Source organism: Muscardinus avellanarius (genome assembly GCF_963383645.1).
Source record: "Muscardinus avellanarius genome assembly, chromosome: 5".
Classification (NCBI taxonomy): Eukaryota; Metazoa; Chordata; class Mammalia; order Rodentia; family Gliridae; genus Muscardinus; species Muscardinus avellanarius.
Genome location: NC_137790.1, coordinates 64,366,521 through 64,385,417, shown reverse-complemented (window position 1 = coordinate 64,385,417; position 18,897 = coordinate 64,366,521).

Sequence of the window (18,897 nt, the reverse complement as noted above, 5' to 3'; positions counted from 1 at the left end):
TTTGGATGATGATACTTTCACATTTACCTTCATTTTCTTTTTTCTGCCAAAAGGAAGTGTTCATGATTATTTGAGAAACTATACCTGAATACAACCATTTCTTTTATCTTGCAAGTTGAAGACATGAGAGTCCCATTCTCAGAATATCCTATGAGTGCCCTGGTAAAACTGATTTGCCAGTCCTATGATAATACAAGGACATGGTGTCATGCTAATATGCTATCTTCTTTCTTGGACTGATGAGAGTTCTACTGGACTAAGGCAAAGCTAGACTTATAACTCTAAATAACTAAAGGAGTTTTAAAATTTCTCCTTAAGTGACAAAAAATTTCTAACCTTTTTTCCAAGCATTTCAGAATTCCCAAGAAATTACTACTTGGAGATCAGAATAGATATGGAGAAATATAAAAGTGATCTAAACCACTTCGGTTAATCCCAGATTATTGTATTTGCTTACCTTAATGATCTAGATACATATTTTCTAATATTGGCATATCCAAGGTATTCTAACTTATTTGTAGTGGAATTTCAAATTTGCAAAACAAAATCAATGTTAAGTTTAAATTATAGTTTAAGAAGTATACAAGGAAGAGTGATACAAAATCTCATTAGCAACAGAATACCAGAATTTCTAAATGGCTATAACTCATTACTTTAAATGTTGAGGATAGGGAATGTATGTTTTTAAGACGCAGTGGCTTTATGCATAATATCCACATAGCAACAGTGAGAGAGAGGTATAACCAACAACTTCGTGGCAGAACAGTCATTTGAAATGAACACTTAGTAAAACAGAGAATAAGCAGAATGTGGTTAAATAAAGGTATTGTTAATATTATTTTGGGGAGAAACAGAACTCAAAAGTGCCAGCTGACACCACATGCCTGAGAGTTCTCTGCTTTTTTATATAAAAGTGTCTACTCTTTCCACAAATCTGAGGCTTTGTAAGAAGAGGCACACAGTTTTGTTTCTTTTGAATCTTTTTGCAAGTCTTGTATTTTCTATTGTCCCATAATAACTTGTTAAATACCATGTATAAACTGAAAATAAAGAATGATTACTCGTGCGGGAAAGGTAGAACCTGGAGGCAGGGCATAGAAAGTTAGTCAGGGGTGGGAAATGTAAAACTTAAATTTAACAACAGCTATAATAGTAAAATGTACAGGAAGCATACAGAATATAGACATTTCTCATATTTCTTCTGAAGTTAGATTAGACACTTAATTATTCTCTTAATCTTAATTCAACCAAGATTGGATATGAGCATTTTGAAGAGAGAGTGTTAAGCCCCTACCAATAAAATTTAAATTTAACATTTTGATAAAAGTTCTTTAAGAAAAGTCAAAGACATAAATTTTTTTTCACCTCAGAAAAAAGGAGGGTTAAAGTAGGGAGCTAATACCTGCTTTAAAGCAAATTATGGGAAGAAAAATGGGACTTCCTTTCTTCTTCTCTGAGGCCCTGTAAGTGATAAAATATGCTTCTACTACAACAGAAAAACTTCAGGTTTGGTAATGAAGCCAGTTATTGACCTTCTCACTACTGAAATGAAGTTATGGGATTGTTTTCTACAAAGTCCTTGAGTTTAATGTAGATAGACACACCTTTCTGGAAGAGTCTACAGTGTGTTGGGGAGGAGAAATAAATGACTGCATAGTTCATATTTCTCAAGAGTTTTTTTCTTTTCTTTCTTATTTTAAGCCATTGCTATTCAGGAGCAAAAACCTACCCAAAGTAACCAGGACTTTGAAACATACTTGCCTACGGTTAAGGCAATGGCAGTGCCATTAGTGATTTAGTGGAGAATAACACTGTCACCAAAATTTTCTCTAATCACTGATTCACAGAAAATATGAAACTGTAGGAGGAACTGCTGAAAAAATTATGAAGGAATAGAGTATTTTGTTTAGTGTTTTTAAAAAAGTATAGTAGGCTTTTATTCACCACATTGCACTCTGGTTTCTGCTGTCAGTATTAAAAGTCAAAAACATTACCATTATACTCAAACCATTCCCTTCCTGTGGCATTAAGTGATTTTTTAAAATTTATCTCTCAAAATAAAAAGCCAGTGTGTGTTGTTATTTGTTATAGAATAGAGGTTCACAGAATGTAATTAGGGGAAAGTCAACCTTATTTTAAATATTTATTCATACCAAGCTATTTCTACCTGCCAAATGCTTTCCTAGGAGCTGAAGGAATATAGGTAAATACATTTCTGTTACTAAAGAGTGCTCAGAGATTGGTAGGAGAAACTCATAGGGAAGCAGATAGTCACATCCAAAGGGAAAGGTTGTGGAGTAAAGGTCTCTATGATGCTGTATGGGTTTTCCTGCTACAGTCCTGGTGTAAGCCAGGTCTTGAGGTAATTATCATAAGGCTCCTTTACTCAAAAGAGTACCTGGAGAGTAAGTTGTAAGTTTGCCCTATACATAACCACGTCAGTCAAATCTGCCTGAGGTGGTCAGGGTAGATTTTCCACAGAATAGAACAGAAAAAATCAGAAAGATTAAGAATGCTTTGCCACAAGTATAACCTATATCCAAATAGAAATGAGACCAGTGGTTGACTACCTCTCTCTTCTCCCAGGCTTGTCACAGAGTAGGAATTTAACTCATGTTGGGTGAGGGGAGAAGGACAAGGCCAGGGTAGTTATACACCGTTATTGGTATGTGATATGAACAAGGGTTGTCATTAAGTGGACTACTAAACTATCAACTCCCTGAAGCACTCAGGACCAAAGGTGGAGTGAGAAAGAACTAGAAGCGAAAGTAGTAAGTTTAGAAAAATAGATTAGAGTTCACTATAAGAGAATTTTTTTTTCTTTTTTTTTTATTTTATTTTATTGGTGCACTGTATTCATACATCATAGTGGGATACAAACTTTTGTAGACATACATGCACACATTGCCCAGTCAGCCCCCACCCGATCCCCACCCCATTCCCTCCCCATCCCTCCTTCCCATGCTTGGCTTAGTGGTTGACATCGAGTATTATAGCAATTTATCCAAAATTAAAAATGTTAATCTCACATAACAGTTTCATTTGTCTGATACCAAGCTTTTGATGACTTAAAGATAACATTTCAATATTTCTTTTTGCTTTCTTTCTTACCAGAGCATATTTTTTTCTGTTTTTTTAGGTGAAACTATCATATATTCATATATTTATTTTTCAGAAAAAAATCTATCCTAATATGGAATATGAATTCTAGATACCCAAAACGATCTTGAAAAAGAACAAAGCTAGCAGATATATATTTTCTGATTTCAAACCATATAAAGCTACAATAATTGAAACAGTGTAATACTGTTCTAAAGGCAGATATATAAACCATTGGAGTTAAATACAAGCCTAGAGCTAAATTCTTCCCTATGTTGTCAAGTTATTTTTGACAAGGTTTCCACGAACATTTGGTGGTGGAAATAATAATCTTTTAACTAAATATTGTTGAAAAATAATAATTACATGGAAAAGAATAAAATTGGACCCTTACCTAATCCCACATACAAGTATTAACTCAAAATAGATAAAAGACCTAAATATAAATCTTAAGACTATAACCTTTTAGAAGAAAATCTGGGTCATAAAACCTCGCAACATTGAAATTGGCAGTGATTTCTTGGTTATGATTTCAATGGCACAAGCAACAGAAGAATATACAAACTCCCTAAAAAATAAAAAAAAATTGTATATCCAAAGACAATGTAAACAGAGTTAAAAGTTACTAATAGAATTGGATAAAATATTTCCAAATGCTATATCTGAAGGTATATTAATATTCCAACTAGAAATCCTAAAAATTAACAACAATAAAGGCAAACAATACAATTTAGAGATAGGTCAAAGACTAACATAAATAATGAATCTCCACAGATAACCAATCTTAGTTGTCTGTTGAATGGAAAATCTTGTTTCTCTGGTTCTGGTGAGTGTTACCTATTTCTTCTTTGTAGTTAATCTCTTTGAGTATTTTCTCTAGCGCTGGTTTTGAAGACATAAATTCCTTCAGTTTCTGTTTGTCATGGAAGCTTCTTATTTCTCCATCTAATTTAATAGAAAGTTTTGCTGGATAGGAAATTTTTGGCTGGAAGTTGTTTTCTTTCAGAGTTTGGAATATGTTACTCCAAGCCCTTCTGGCTCTCATGACTTGGTTTGGGAAGTCTGGAGTGATTCTAATTGGTTTGCCTCTGAATGTCACTTGGCCCTTTGTTTTTGTTGCCTTTAAGATTCTCTGCTTGGCTTCCACATTGGTCATTTTGACAATTATGTGGCATGGGGATCCTCTTCTCTGATCCTGTCTAAAGGGAGTTCTATAAGTTTCCTGGATCTGTGTATCAACCTCTTGCTCTATATTTGGAAAATTTTCTGCTATTACTTCCTTGAAGAGATTGTTGATCCTTTTGGTTTCACTTTCTTTTCCCTCCTCTATTCCAATTATTCTTAGGTTAGCTCTCTTAAGATGGGCCCATATTTCTTCAATGTCAGATTCCTGCTGTTGGATATTTTTTTCTAGATTAGAAACTATGTGTTCATTTTTGGATTGCTCATCTTCTAAGAGCGAGATTCTGTTCTCCATGTGGTCTAATCGGTTGTTTGTGCTTTGAATTGAGGCCTTTACTTCATTAATTGCATCCTTTATCTCTTTTTGGCTCTCTCTGAGTTCTTTTCGAAGCACCTCTATTATTTCTACAGTTATTTTCCTGATTTGATCTTCTAGAAATCTCTGATTTTCTGTTTTATCGGGTTCTGATGTTGTGGGGCTGTGCGCATTCATTACTCCAGTGTTATTCCTCTTTCCCATGATTTCGGAGGTTTGTGCCTTCTCTGGGTTCTTCCCTTGGGTCACTATGGCTTCACTTAAGGTGCTCTGGATCTCGAGTCTGTAGTATCTCTGACCCCACTACTCCTTTACTGGGTTGTATCACAGAGTCTCTGACCCAGGGAGTCGATAGAGGCTGCTTTAAACTATGGGGGGTGCCAGGTAGGTTGCACGTTCTCCTATGGTGTGATATCTCTGCCACCACCACTCCCTCACTGGGTCAAGTCCCAGGAGGTACAGTACTGGGATTTCTCCTCTGTGGCCCGCAATTTGACTCACTGTTCTTGAGTACGCAGATGTAGCTGTACTGGACTCAGTGAATTCACTGCTGCTGCCGCCGCCGGTGGCAATATGGCGCCTCTGCCACGCCCTCGGCCGTGAGGCTGGCGTATTTTTTCTTCTCTGGTTTTGATTTCCACTCTGAATCCCTGCAGCGTGTGCTGAGCTCGGCCACTGGGAGCTTTAAATGCTCTCTGCGCTGAAAGATCCCGCCTGGCTGTTCCGCAGCGGCTCACCTCGGCTTGCTGTAGCCGTCCGTTGAGTTCGCCGCTGCCGCCGGCAGTATGGCGCTGCTGCTGCGTCCTCGGGCGCGTGTGTCTCCTCTGTGGCCCTGAGCTCTGTTCTCAGTCCGCTTTCTCTCTGGAGCCTGGTGATTTTTTTGTTTCTCTGCTGATGGTGTTTTCTGGCTATGAAAGGCGCTGGTTTTGTGGTAATGGAGATTGGTTGTTAGCGGGGCTCTTCAGAATTTTTTAAAAACAAACAGAAGTATCCTAAAGTGGGATGGGGCTGCCTATGAGGTTGCGAGTACCAAGTCCCTAGTGGTGTGTTGAGCAGATTCTGAATGGCCATTGTGAGCCATTCATGGGCACCAGATCATGGCTCAGACCATTGCTTATATAGTATCCTTTGCAAGATCATCCCCCTGTGTGCTTATGATTCTGCACACATGATAGCTTTCTGAGTAGCTTGGAAGAACTTTGTATTGGGAATGAAGTTATTTTTAATTCCATTAAAAAATAACAGTTTGCATGAGCTAAAATCTCTTGTGAGGTACTCTGAACACACACTTAAAAAGACCAGGAGCCGGGCATGGTGGTGCACGCTTGTAATCCCTGTGATTGCGAGGCAGAGACAGGAGGATCGCATAGGTTCGAAGCCAGCCTCACTGGCTTAAGAGACCCTGTTTCCAAATAAAATATATATAAAAAATAGGTGTCTGGGAGTGTAGCGCAGAGGTAGAAGGGTTTCCAGGAACCCCAGTACCACCAAAAAATAAAAAATAAAAAAATAGTACAGATCTCTCTGAGCTTATTCTTTGCCATTTATAGGTGGAAAACAGCCACTAGACCTGTGATATTGGGGATACCTGCCTCACTTAGAGGTTGCCACCCCTTGGGCATATGTTTATTTTAACATAGATGCGATGCAAAGTCTTGCTTACTGGTTTGATTTGCATAGCTCTGAGTTATGTACAAATGGTGGCAAAGCTATCGCTAAAGAGAAATGAGGGGAAAAAATGAACAAGGGATACATTCTGTGCAATGTTTGAAGTTTTGACTGTTGCAAGGATACTTGTCATGGTAAGAAGGATGTCTTCTCCTTTCCCCAACATGAAAAGAATAACAGAGAAGTGAGGAATGACAAAAGGAGGCTCCCTGGAGGCATCATAGTACAGAGCAGAGTACACTAAGACTCCACCAAGACAGGGAAGAAAGGAGTGGCATGGAAACTAGGTGATTCCACGAAACACCCTGCACAGAAATGTGTGATTAGGTTAGGTGCACAGATTCACTCTTCCCCAGTGCATTGAAGTAGCAATCAGTCAGGCTGGAGCAAAGGAAGGATATCATCTTAATGATACTCAGCTTTCTCAGAGGCCTAAGAAGGCAACAGAGCTAAAGCTAGAACCTTCTCCCTAGTCTTTAATATCCAGTTCTTGAATTCTTACATTTACAGATTAAAATGCATTTCAGTAAAACGGAGAGAAAAGTCATCTGAAGGCAGTGGAAATAGTTCTAGGTATTTAGTAATCGTGAGTACATGGGCTTTGGAGTCGAGGAAAATTAGTTTCAAATTTCTGCAACTTACATTTTCATGGTAAGGTATTTAGATCTCTAAGTTTTAGTTTTCATATTTTTTTTTAGTTTTTTTTTTTTTGTGTGTGTGTGGTACTAGGGATTGAATCCTTCTGCTTCCAAGCTACACTCTCAGTCCTTTTTATTTATTTTTTTGTTTTGTTTTGAAACAAAGTCTTGCTAGGTTCCTGAGAATCTTGCTGAATTGCTGAGATTGTCCTTAAACCTACAATCCCCCTATCTTAGCCTTCCATGTACCGGGGTTAGAGGAATATACCACATTGCCACCATATACTTAGTTCCCATATTTGAAAAAAATGAGAATGCATATACCATAGAGCTGTTACAAAAACACTTAATTCATATGTAAATTGTACAGTATAGGTGGCATCTGGGAGAGGATTGTAAATAAGATTTCATTCAACAAGGACTAATATTCTCTGTAACACTTTCTAGCCACCATTTTAAGCTTTGCTTCACTTTATATCATTGTTTCCTGTCTGTTCCTCCACATGCCTATCTGTCTCCCAACTGTGACCTGCTTCCCCAGATATTATGTTTCTGTTCCTATTTCAAAACCTCTTTAGGTACTAGGTTTCTTACTAGTTATTCATAGACTTCTTTGTAAATTCTATACCAACAATGGACAAAAATTTTAAATCATAAAAAAGTACTGGATGGACTCAGATGTAGAATCTTGAATTCTTAATGACAAGACCTTGAATCCTTAAACCCAAATCTGCCAGTGTCTCTATTGACCATGAAAAGGTCAACCAAGGGAGGATCATCGTAGGTGTTAGTTTTATAGTGTAGTATTACTTTTTATCGCACAGTTAAAGGGTTTTCTGGATTTGTATTGGCCGTCTAGTTACCGATGGAACACAAAGAGAAGCCTGTGTAAATTGCCTGCTCAATAGCCCAAGCAGTCCTTGTCACCAAAACTATCATATGTTGGATCACATGTCAGTGTCTGCAACATAGCCAGGCCTCAGCTTCTCAGGATCGACTTGTTACAAGTGAGTTTATGTGCCTTGGAGCATATGGCCTTGATATATGATCCCAGAGCAAAGGAGCAAGGTATTTCAAGCTGGCCGCAATTTTATTGACTCTCACAGGCTTGCTTTGTAGTCATTCCAATAAACTAGATGAGAAATTTCTGATGCTCCAAGCTATCCAGTCCTCAGGACTCCATTTCATGATTCAGAGTCCAACAAAACAACTCAAGAGTGCTGTTGTGCGACACTGTGACCACAGGGATAAATAATTGCTTAGTAATTCTCTTTGAGGCAGAAAATTCTAAACATGGAGGAACCATTTCCCCTTAATGGGAGCCAGAAATCCTGTGAGTGCTTGAAATGGCATTCACAAGTCTGAATGGTAAACAGATAAAAACAGGAGCGCACCAGTTGCACAAATGACTTGCTTGTCACAAACTTGTCATTGCAGTAATCTAACATTTCTTTCACAGAGCCCGGCGGAAAGTATGGAACAAACAGGCCCTGCTGACGTTTTGGCTCTGCTAAGCCTTCCTCCAAGCTAAAGCATCTGCAGCATCTTCCTGTTCTAGACCCTTTATCTGCTGAAGCTAGCTCATACTGTACATGTCAAAGAAATGTTTGACTATTGCATTAACAAGTTGATGACAAGCAAATTATTCCTGCAACTGAAATACTGCTGCTTTTAGCAGTCTGCCATTTTGACCTTTATTTTATTATAAAGAAGAACCTTAACAAGGCAGAGCACTGGAAAGATAGCAGCTTTGCTGCCCAGACCTGTGCAGTCATAACAGAGACCCGGCTGGAGTTTCAGTGCTGTGATATTGCGGGGATACCAGGTGGTTCCATCAGTTATGAGTGGGGTTTCCCAGTAAAATATAAATCTTGTGGACATGTTGGACTGTCCCAAGGATACTCTTGGAGGGGTAAAATGAACTGCACCAAAATTCATTTTCTCTCATATTCTCTCTAACCCCAGGCCCCTCATAGGCATGCACGTGTGTGCTCACGTGCACACACACAGACACACACATTCCTGTGCAAGCTTTATAAGATGGTAGTAGCGGAGAACTTAAATGAAAATTGTGTGCACTGGTGCACACCCAGGTTTTGCCAGTTCTTGGGTTTCCTTCCATTGGTGGCCTGCCCTTACCCTACCATTCACTGCGCAATATCCAGAGCGCTTTCAACCTCATTAGAGTCATGTTTCTGTCTCCTGAAACGCACTGTATCTCCATTGCCTTCTCGTGGAACATTCAGGCAGCCCCTCTGAGACATCACCAGTACATTCCCATCTCAACTGCCAGCAGGGAGTGCTCACACACTGTGCAACCTGACTCTGTTCTGGGGTGCCCTCCTCCCCTGGGGGACCCACCCGTGGTGTTCCCTGAATGTGCAGTCCAGTGGGTCCCAGCCTTATCAGCACACAGCGCCTGGCTGGAGCCTGTAACAGGAGCTGCCTGTGGCCCACCCCATGCGCATTCTGCTTTTGTTGGTGCCATTGGATATCAGCATTTGGAACAATGGAGCATTTGCCCTAAGACTTTGGTCTTTTCATAAAGCTGAGCTTCTCTTATTCACCAAGGTGTCAGGTGCCTTGTATTCTTTTAAGACCCCCTTAGGTCTGTTCAGGGCATACTGATAGCGTCTGGTCTGGTTTACATATTAACATAAAAAACTTTCATTCTCTAACTTATATTCTGGCTGCTGCTCCAGGTGCTTTCTTTTTTAAAATTCTATATAAAAATGATTATTATTGTTCATCCATGAGAACCAAATTTTCTGCCAAAGTAGTGGTAGGCCTTAATTTTCTTTTAGACTCGGCAAATGAACCAGAGTACCGTCTCCCAAGTGAAATGTTTTACTCACAACCCAAATATCTCATGCTGTAATCTATACCTTTGTTTTATGGAACCACTACCTCAGATGACAGATGGGAGGAGTGCGAGAAGAGGGCTCCGTTCTTTACAGAGTTAAGGATATTGTCCCCGAAAAAGGAAGTGTAGATAGTTTGAGGCAGCAATTCAAAGAAAATATGTGAATGAACAATTTGAATTTTAAATGGGCTTTTACTGACTTTTTCTTTCTTTTTAAAGTTCCTAATAGGATTTTCATAATGATTTTGTGTTTTCTTTCTTAATAGAACTTAAATGGCAAAGAAATGATATGCTATTTTTGATTCAAAAAAATAAAAATCTTTTTTATGGGAACTCTCTTTTTAAATACACATTAGGGAATAGACAATGGGGGGGAGAAAGAAAGAAATGTTCTCCCTTTCTGTTCAGAGGCATAGCTGATAAGTACATATGTATATGCTTTTAATATTATTTACTTCATTGTTTGCATAATTATTTTAAGAAAGTTCAAGAAAGGAAAAAAACTCTAATGCTGGAGTCATTTCATTAGATTGGTAGAATTTTAAGGGGAAGAATAGGGCTTGGTCAGGCTGACTTTGTATCCACTCTTACTTGAGAGGAGCTGAGGCTGAGAGCCAAAGATGTCCAATAAAATGAACCAAGGAGCACAGTAGGATCGTGACAAAGCAAGGTCTACAACCAACGTCTGGCTTTCAATTAAGGCAATACCCCCTCAGAGATTATATTACATTTTTAAAGCTTTATTTTAAACAAAGATAGTTTCACTTTAATAATTTGCATTGATGTGCTTAAATCTAATAGGGCATTTGCTATTATAGTAACTGGGGCTTGTACTAGCTAAGCTAAGGAATACAGTTGAACAGATTGAAGATATTTCTTTCTAAGCTGTGTTTTATCTGAGGAATATAAGGATACCCTCATTATTTCAATTAATTTTTTTCTTAAAGGACTTCAAAGAACAGTTATTCTATTACCATCTTGTACTTGAAAACATATTTTTAAATGGATCTTTTCTTTTAATAAGTACTCATTTAAGTAGGTCATATTCTAATATACCTGGAGATAAAAAAAAATGTTATCAGATGAACAGAAGTCTGTTTTCTTTCCCCACTTTCAGTAATTTCCAAATTGGTCCTTGTAATGGGTTAGTTTCAAGAAAACACTAAGTCAAAATATCAATGTTTTTGTTTGTTTTGATTTTTTGTTTAACAGGGGAGGAAAAATAAAATGGGCATTTACCTTTCTGCAGCTATGATAATTATATGGTCTATTTTTCATTTATGTAAAACTTATTTTTGAGGGTTTCTTGTTTCATTTCTGTTTTTGCATTCTTAAAACATCTGTACCGTGGCTGGTGGCGAGAGTAGCAGTGGCTGGCACTTTTCCTTCACATTGTGAGAAAAAGAGAATTGGCTGGAATAAAACCTTGCTTTCCATATGGTCGACTTGAAATGCAGCATTGAAAAGGTATTGTGTCTTTTTCTTTTCTGAAACCAGAGGTGACACCCATGAGCAAATAGCAATATTGATGCCAGCTCACCTGTTGATTCACATCAGAAAAGTCCTTGGCAGTGCATCCCCCACTTCATCAGCTCAGAAACCTAAATGGATGAATCTTGTTTATTGGTAGCATCTGTCTTTCTCAATGATATATGCCTCTGGTCACTCACTTAAGTCTAAGATTCTATGCATATTTAAGAAATGAATGAAAAAATTGCTTTTGATAACACAGAATGGTCACTTTGTAAATAAGCTTGGCTGTGAAGTGCTTATTAATTCCTGGAACATTGAGGTCTACTGTCAGGGACAAGAGAGAGGAAATGATGCTACTGCTTTCTTTGCGTTGATTCTAGTTAGGAAAAACAGTGGTCTCTGTCTTATAAAAAAATCTTTTAATGAGAAGTATTTCAAACACATAAAAGTATAAAGAATAATAGGAAATACAAGAGTTCAGATCCCAAGTTAAACAGATCTTAATATTTAGAATATTTAACCTGTTTCTATACTTTATTATTGCATAAGTTACTAACAGTAAAGCAGACAAATTAAATTTCTAGACTGATGAGTTTAAGTATATGTCTACGTGGCAACACCCAGTCCTTGAAGTAGAACGCTTAGCATACCTTGGAAGAGTCCTTCTTACTTATTGCAATTGATATTCTCCAGAGCCTTAATAAAAGGTTAAAAACAAGCAGAATTATTCTGACCTCTCTTATCATGAGTTAGTTTTATATAGCATATACAAAATGAATTCTTCTGTACATATCACTAAAATGTATCGATTCTACCATTATTTCCAATATTTTCTAGTAACAAGTATTTCTGCATATGTATACACAGGGAGGTGGAATTACATTTGTTATTAGTATCTTTATTTTATCCACTGTAGTGTTTTAATATCCCTTTGCTAGTACCATAGTGCCATGATTATCATAAATTTATACTATTATTTTTTTTGGCAAAGTAAATCTCTCTACCTTGTTTCATTTAAAATTTTTCTTGGTTTCTCTTGGCATTTTGTTATTCAATATGAAGTTTAAGGCTAGGTAAGTATGTCAGAAACATGCTATTTGAGCTGGACACAGTGACACACTCCTGTAATCTCCCAGGATTTGGGAGTCTTAAAAAAATAAATAAATAAAAGGATTGCACGTTCAAGGCTAGCCTCAGTAACATAGTGAGATTCTGTTTCAAAATAAAAAATAAAAAGGGTTGGGGGTGTGGTTCAGGGCCAGAGCACCTCTAGGTCTAATCCTCAATACCACCAAAAAAAAAGAAAAAAGAAAATGCAGTTTGAATCTTAGTGGGTATAACACTTTTTGCCAAGGTGATGGTAGCAGTTTATATTCTTTGTGTGTGTGTGTGTGTGTGGGCGGGGGGGTTTGGGGATAGAACCCAGGGGCATTTGACCTCTGAGATACACCCCCTGCCCTATTTTTTTTAATTATTCTTTATTTTGAAACCAGGTCTCACTGAGTTGCAGAGGGTCTCACTAAGTAGATGAGGCTGTCCGTAACTGTGATCCTCCAGTCTCAGCCTCCTGAATACTGGGATTACAAGCGTGCGCCACCACGCCCAGCGTAGTTTATATTTTCATGATCAGTTTGAAATTCTTCACATGCTTCATAACATTTGAAATGATCAAACTTATCAAAATTTTGTCTAAAATAATGCATCATTTTATACTTATAAGCCATTAGGATTTCCTCTTTTATATTTATTTGTATCTTTTGCCCATTTTTCTATTGGCTTGTTTGATTGGCTGTTGCTGTTTTGGAGGGCTTTGTTTTTTTTTTTTTTTGTTTTCAGTGTTTGTTGTAATATTCTGTATTCTTGTACCTTTGGGCCATAGAGACTACAGACATCTTTTCCCAATCTGTATTTTCTCTTTCATCTATGCCTTTCATAGCATTTTTTAAGTATCCTAATTTTGATACAGTTAAGATTATTAATATTTTCCTTTATGGTTTATACTTTTATATCATTTAAGAAATCTCCTATGTCAAGATCATGAAGAAAACTTCTTGTATTTTCTTCTAACAGTTTTAAAGTTTTACCTTTTATATTATGATTGCTAATCTTCCTGGAATTTATTTTTATTTATAATACCTTGCATGTACCCAATTTCATTCTTTATATGGATAATCCAATTATTCCAGCACCATTTAACAAATTAATCATCCTTTACTGGCTAATTTGCAATGCCATAATTTGCCTACATCAGATTTGTTTTTAGGAACTTTATTATATCCACTGTACTGTTTTTCTATCCCTTTGCTAATACCATAGTGCCATAGTTACCATAAATTTATACTATTATTGTTTTTTGGCAAAGCAAATCTCTCTACCTTGTTTCATATAAAAATTTTTTAGTTCCTCTTGGCATTTTGCTATTCAGTATGAAGTTTAAAGCTAGTTAAGTATGTCAAAAAGCCCTGCTGAATTTTATTAGTAATTACATTAAGTTTAGAGAAGAATCTGGAGGAAGGAAAATTTCATAATTTGTTTTTCTGCCCATTGACTATACACATTCAGGATTTCTTAGTTCTTAAATAATGTTTTATACATTATTTTTTACCATAGGTCTTAAGCCCATTTTTTAAAAAAATGTTTCTCACATAACTAAGAATTTTGTACTATTATGTATGCAATCAGTTTTCTCTGTCTTTTTTTAATGTTATTGATGCATTGTAGTCATACATCTTAATGGAATACAAGATGGTAGAGGCAGACATGCACACATCACTCAATTAGCCCTCACCCTTATCTGAGCATAGTGAAATGGTGAAGCATGCTTGTAATTCCAGCATTTGGGAGGCTAAGACAGGAGGATCAGGATTCTCAGACAGCCTCTGCGACTTAATGAAGCCCTTTGCATCTAAGTGAGACCCTGTTTCAAAATAAAGAATAAAAAAATAGGGCTGGGGGGTATATCTTGGAGATAGAATGCCCCTGGGTTTCATCCTCAGTACTGAAAAAAAATTACCCCTCACCCAATTCCCACCCCATTCCCCCCTTCTTCTCATGTTTGGCTTAGTATTTGACTTTGATAATGCTTGTGAATGGACATCACATACATTAGGAATTTTCCTCTTCCCCCCTTTGCTCCTCTAAGGTTTCTCCTTCTCAGTCTTAGAGTTCCTTCTATGACCCTTTTTCTCCCTAGCTTCCGAATATTAGGGAGATTATCTGATTTCTTACTTTTTGTGACTGACTAATCTCACTTAACATAATGTTTTCCAGTTCCATTCATATCCCTGTAAATGATGTAATTTTGTTCATCTTTATGGCTGAGTAAAATTCCATTATGTACATGTCCCATAGTTTTGTACTCCATTCTTCTTGGCTGGTTCCATAGTTTGGCGATTATGAATTGGCAGCTACAAACATATATGCATGCATTACTTTGGTTGTTTTGGTTTTCATTCGTTTGGGTAGATACCCAGAAGTAGTACTGCTGAATCATATGGTAGGGTCATTCCCATTCTTCTGAGGATCCTCCATACTGTTTTCCAAAGTGGATGCAGTAATTTGCAATCCTACTAAGAATATATTAGAGTTCCCACTTCTCCACATTAGAATTAGTTTTCAATTTTATTATTTATTGCTTACTACTGGTATATATTCAGAAACATTACTGAATTTTCTTATTACTTCTAATAGCTAACCTGGTCATTCTCATAAGTTTTCTACATTTTCTTTTGCTTTTATTCTTTTCTTTTCAATTATAATTCTTAAATGCTCAGTTACTTTGCCCTGTCATATTGCATTTTTGAACCTCTATGTAGTGTTAAAAAGAAGTAGTAATATTATGAATATCTATTTTGTTTCTCCTTTCAATGGAAATATTTTAGAAATATCATGTTTGTTTTAAGTTTTGATAAATCAAAATTAATATATTATGGAAATACCCATTGTATATTTATAGAAATTTTTAATCAGCAACACTAATTAAATTTTATCTAATATATTTTCTACATCAATCATACTGTAAAAAGTTCCCATTAATGGGTTAATAATTTACATATTAATGTATTTTATATTAAATATTTCTTACATCCCAGTAAAAAAATTCTACTTGTCCTGGTGTATATTTTCAGTCCACTGTTGAAAATAATTTGCTAATATCTTATGTAGCAGGTTTGCATAAGGAAGTTTTTTTTAATTTTCTTTCTTTCTTTTTTTTTTTTTTTGTGGTACTGGGGTTCCTGGAAACCCTTCTACCTCCGGGCTACACTCCTAGACCTATTTTATGCTTTTTTTTTAATTTTTGGAAACAGGGTCTCTTAAGCCTGCGCGGCTGGCTTTGAACCTGTGCGATCCTCCTGTCACCGCCTCCCAGGCGGGGAATTACAAGCGTTCGCCACCACACTCGGCCTCAATTTTCAATTTTTAAAACTTGTTACTGCACAGTGGGGCGCAGTGGCACGCGCTTGTCATCCCAGCATTCGGGAGGCTGAGACAGGTGGATTGCAGTTCACGGGCAGCCTCAAATACTTAGTGAGGCCCTTTGCAACTCAGTGAGACCCTGTTTCAAAATAAAGAATAAAAAATAGGCCTAGGGTGTAGCTCGGAGGTCGAATGCCCCTGGGTTCCAGCCCTAGTACCGCAAACAAACAACAACTTGTTATTGCAAAGTTTTGTTTTTATTGTGATAGTAGCCTTATAGAGTAAATTGAGTAATGTTTCAGTCATTAGTACTCTTTAAACCTTTTTATGTCATAGAGATTATTTAGAAATAAGAGGGGCTTCATAACTAGGGATTTTAGAAAATTAAAATCTTATCCCTGATATTATTTATCTGAACTTTTTTCCTTCTTGTACTATTTGATAGACATTTTTATGTTTCATTTACTTTTTTAAAAAACTTGCTCTTGATTTTGTTTGTTTATACTAGTTTTTCTTTGTATTGTCTTTACTTTCTGCATTTATAAACATTCTTTTTTTTTTCTATTTTCTCACACAAGTTTCAGGCCTCTTGATTTATTTCCAATAACTTTTATTATTTTAAAAAATAAATTTGAGCCAGGCGTGGTGGCGCACACTTGTAATTCCAGCATTTGGCTAAGACAGGAGGATTGTGGTTCACGAACAGCCTCAGTTACTTAGTGAGGCCCTTAACAACTCAATGAGACCTTGTTTCAAAATTAAAAAGACTAAAAAAAAAAAAAAAAAAAAAAAAATAGGGCTAGGGGTGTAGCTCGTAGGTAGAGTGCCCCTGGGTGGTTCCATCCCTAGTACTGAAAAAAAAAAAATTATATATTTTCAATAATTCTTTAATGAAGGCCCTGGCTATTACTTTTTTTAATCTATTTTTTAATGTCTAAACTGTTTTTACTTTGTATTTCATTTTAAACAGCAACTTATTTGGATATTTTTTCAGCATTTTAAAGTTATTACCCAAGTATATCTGTGACTATTATTCTGTCAACTATTCTTACTTAAGAGAAATCTGCTTTGAATATATTTTTATCTATTTAGAGTTAATCTGCTTGTAACTTTTAAGAGTTTTTCTACATCTTATAGCGTCTCTTAAATGTAACTGGCTATGGATTTATTTGGGATTATCAGTAATAAGATGAGGAAGTACTTCTTAATCTCAGGATCCCAATTCTGGAAAATTTTAAGCAATTGCCTTTTCCCTTGATCATTTTTTTTCTTTCTTTCTTTTTGTTCTGTTTTGTTGTTGTTGCAGCTGCTGCTGCACTAGGGATTGAACCTATGGGCATTATAACCCTGAGCTACACCCCAATCTCTATTTTATTTTTATTTGGAAACAGGCTCTCACTAGGTTGATGAGAATCTCACTACTCGAAACTGCGATCCTCCTGTCTCAGCCTCCCAAGTACTGTTTACAAACATGCACCACCATCCCTGGCTTAATCATTTTTTTTATTACCTTCATTTTCTTCTTCTGGAATTCCCACAAGGAATACATGGATGTTTCCTAGTCAGTTTACCATATCTCAACTGCTATCCATTTTCTAAAAGTCCATTTAGTTTTCTATGAATTTTTCTTAGTAGATTCTCCTAAAAAAATTACTTTCCAACTCAATACTTTCCTTGAAACTGCCCTATTTAAGTCATCCCATCTATTGCACTTTTATTGTCAATGAACACAGTTTGAAACTCTGATTTTGTTTTGATATTTTTACCTTTGTTACCTATACTTATTTTATTTCTGTTTTTATTTAATAGTTTGTTGTTCTTCTATAGGTATGATTATTTATTTTTTATCATCTTAGACATACTCAAGTTTAGTTTCTTTACACAGATAATCAATTAAAAAAAATCTGAACTGGGTATGGTGGCTCGCTTGTAATCCCAGCATTTGGGAGGCTGAGACAGGAGGATTGAGGTTTGCGGACAGCCTCAGCTACTTATTGAGGCCCTCTGCAACGCAGTGAAATTTAAGATTGAAAAATAGAACAGGGGGTATAGCTCAGAGGTAGAATGCCCCTGGGTTCCATTCTCAGTACCACACACAAAAAAGTCTGATTTCATCTTTGGTTTTCTCATTCTATATTATAATGAATGTGTGTGTGTGTGTGTGTGTGTGTGTGTGTGTGTGTGTGTCTTTGTATGTGTTACTGGGGATTGAACCCAGGGAACATTCTACCTCTGAGCTACATCGCCCCCTAACGCACCCTATTTTATTTTATTTTATTTTATTTTATTTTATTTTATTTTATTTTATTTTGAAACAGGGTCTCAACAAGTTGCTCAGAAGACCACAAATTGGTGATCCTCCTGTCTTAGCCTCCCAAGTACTGGAATTATAAGTGTACACCACCGTGCCCCGCTCAAATAATTTAATTAACAATATAACTTGGATAATACTGCTTTGATTTTTTTACCTCTCCTCTTATGTACTTACATTTAAAAAAATATTATAAATCACAGTTATTAAGTGTTACATCATACTGGGCACTGAGCTCTAGATGTAGTCTTCACTTTTCTCAGTTGTTCTTATACCCATTTTATGAAATAGGAAATTGAAACAAATACGCTAAATAAATTCTAAGGAAAAAATTATAACTAGAAATAACATTTGAATCCTGTTTCCCCTACTAAGTTAGTGTTCTTTAATTTCTATCCTATAGTAAGATGCCACTTATATGTGCATTTAATTTATGTCAAAGTATTTATTTTAAAAGATCAGATTAACTAATTCCTATTTTTCTAAAAATTATACTTCATCTTACCTCAAATTTCTCCCTTTACATTTTCTGTGTTTTTTATGCTTCGATGGCATGCCTGCACTCGCTGTCTCTCAGTATATGACTGTATAATTGCTATCAATCTAGCAATTTGGTAGTTTTAAAGAATACTTTTTTTCTAATACTGATTACTGTTATTTTTCTTCAAAATATGCATGCCTACTTTTATCAGCATTAATGAAATTGTATACTACATGAAATGAGAAATTTAATATGGTGTTTCTTCATCCATCTTTCTCTGTCACCCAATTTTTCATTTTTTTGTTAAAATACACTATGTTAGGTACAGAATATTATTAATTTTATTGATACAGCAATAGAAAGGATGATTAAAACAAACTAGGTCCCTTATTTTGGGTAGTAAGGAGCTAGTACAAGTAGGTGCTTCATTGAGTTTTAGTAAAAAGATGT